The sequence below is a fragment of the Mus caroli genome, unplaced genomic scaffold (genome assembly GCF_978045245.1).
Source record: "Mus caroli unplaced genomic scaffold, Mus_caroli_1 scaffold_4, whole genome shotgun sequence".
Classification (NCBI taxonomy): domain Eukaryota; kingdom Metazoa; phylum Chordata; class Mammalia; order Rodentia; family Muridae; genus Mus; species Mus caroli.
This window is the reverse complement of record NW_028227259.1, coordinates 150,040,509-150,043,098: the sequence shown is the minus strand read 5'-3', so window position 1 is coordinate 150,043,098 and position 2,590 is coordinate 150,040,509.

Genomic DNA, 2,590 nt, shown 5'->3' with positions numbered 1-2,590 from the left:
GTTTAAAATTATTTTATAGTTTTGTGTTGAGCTTCATTCAGTGGGACTCTGGGTACACGTGGCTTGTGTGGGGTGTGTTGATAACCTGCAAGTGTTCATTCCTAAGCTGATGTACACACAAGCACACAAGCAGCACTAAATGGCCTGTGACCTCTGCTTTGGGTGGGGGACAAGGAAGTTGGCAGGGGCTAAATGATGGAAGCCACTAAGTTTAGGGATGTGGGAGAGACAGAGATAATAAATTGATAAGGGCACACATTTCCAGGCAGTATATATTTGTGCCAAGCAGTTGTGAATAGAGGCAAGTTCTAATGGTATTGGCGATTGTATATTTTATCCATGGATTCGAAATTGGGAATTGAACTCAGGTTGTCAGGTTTGGAGACAGGTGACTTTGTTGTCTGAGCTACCTTGAGAGCCTATAACTTTTTCTTTCATTGGTAGTGTGCTAGCTGATATCCACATTGTTTTCTGTGCTAGGTATCCTAAATTCCGGTTGAATCCACGTGTCATGGAATGTCCTCTTACAACCTCTGCCACTGGGTTTTGTTTCCTACTATTTAACTTAGGGCTTTTTTTTGGTAGTGATTCTTACAAGAAAGGTACACATACATTTCTCTTTTTTGAGTTTGATTTGGAGCAAGTTATAAACATGCAAGGCATGATGTCCTCCTTACTAAGTCTCTAGGTTGCTATGGTTTTGTGAAAACTTTTGGATTTTATCCTAAAAAAAAAAAAAATTAAAAAAAATCCAGTAACAATCACTTTGTGCACGTTTATTCCTAAGCTATAAGTTTCCACTTCTGTAACATAGGTATTGAGATTGAAGAAGAAATCTTTTAAAAGATGGAGAACTTGAACTTTAGAACTACATGGTCTCTTGGATCCTGGTTTCATTAAGGATTTATTATGTTACCTTGATTGAATCAGTTATCATTTGGGGTATGGCTTGTTCACTTGTGACAGAGTTATCCCTCACAACATTGTAGCGTAGATGATATCAGCTAATGAGGGCAAAGTTCTCAGGACTGTAAATATTAGCAATCATTGTGTTATGTAATCTTGGTGGGTATGTGGTGCTTGTGTATGCATACACCTGTGGTTGTATGGCACTTTGTACTCTGGAGTTGCAGTTGAGAAACAATGAATTTTTAGACATCAAGGCCACAGTGTTGTTTTCTAAAATCCATCTTCTCTTTTTCAGTATTCTGTCCTACACTCAGTAACCCTTGCATCCTGGTTGGGCTTGGGGACTTTGTTGTTTTTTCCTACTTAATCTTTTGTCAAAAAAATTTTTTTTTGGTAGCAGCAACACCTGCCTCCTATCCTTCCAGTCCCAGCCTCACAAATCCCTCTCCCATTACCCTCTCCCATTCTTTTCAGAGAAGGTGAAGCCCCTCTTTGAGTATCTTCCCTGGGACACCAAGTCTCAGCAGGACTAGGTATATCCTGTCCTACTGAGGCCATCCTGAGTAGTCCAGATATGGGAAGGGGATCTTATGGCATGCAAAAGAGTCAGAGACAGTCCCTGCTTCAATTGTTGGGGGACCCTTATGAAGACCAAGCTGTACATCTGTTATATATGTTTAGGGGCCCTAGGTTCAGCCCCTTCATACTGTTTGGTTGGTGGTTCAGTCTTTGTCAGTCCCATAGTTCCAGGTTTGTTGACTGTAGATTTTCCTGTGGTATCCTTGACCCCTCTGGCTCACTCAATCCTATCTGTCACTGTTCCACAGGAATTCTTGGGCTTCCTATGAAGTTTGACTGTGGCTGGCTACATTTCCATAGCTAATTTTTTAATTCAATCTCTTTCTCTCTCTCTCTCTCTCTCTCTCTCTCTCTCTCTCTCTCTCTCTCTCTCTCTCTCTCTCTCTCTCTCTCTCACTGTGTGTGTCTGACAACTGTATGTGTGTATAAAATGCATTCTGAGTAAATTTCCCCCACTCTCTTACCCTATCCCCATCAGCCTCAGTTCTTCCCTGAGAATTTCCTTCCCATATTCATGACTTGCTTTGTGTTCTGAAGACTTTAGTGCCATCTGTGTGACTGTGGGTTTGGAACTATCCACTAGAGCCTGTGGGTCACCAGTCACCAGTAGATCACAACTGAGTACAATACCTCCTTCTCTCTCAGCAGTGAGTGGCAGGGCTTGTTTCTTCCTCACTGACACAATAGTCAAGGGATGGCAGGTGTTGAATTTTTGTGGATAGATGTAGTAGAGGATTTTTTTGAGACAGGTACTCTCTTATCCAATGCTTGTCTCAAACACTCCATTTTGCTTTGAACTTTGTCTTTGAACTTCTGATTCCCCTGCTTCTACTGTCTGAGTATATTTTTGAATGAAGCTATCCTTGATGAGAGGGTATTTTATGTTGTTGAATTTGCTTGAATTTCTTATAAAAACCAAGATCTTTTACCCATCTGGCATTGTTGTTTACTGATGCCACACAGAATGTTAGCTCAAAGTAGGTCAAGTTAGGCTGCGGATGAACTATAAGAACTGCCTAGAGAAGAGAGTACCAAAGTCCAGGTGATGCAAAGGTGATCCATCTACTGGCTCGATCCCTGGTGCCACCCATCCTACCAGCAT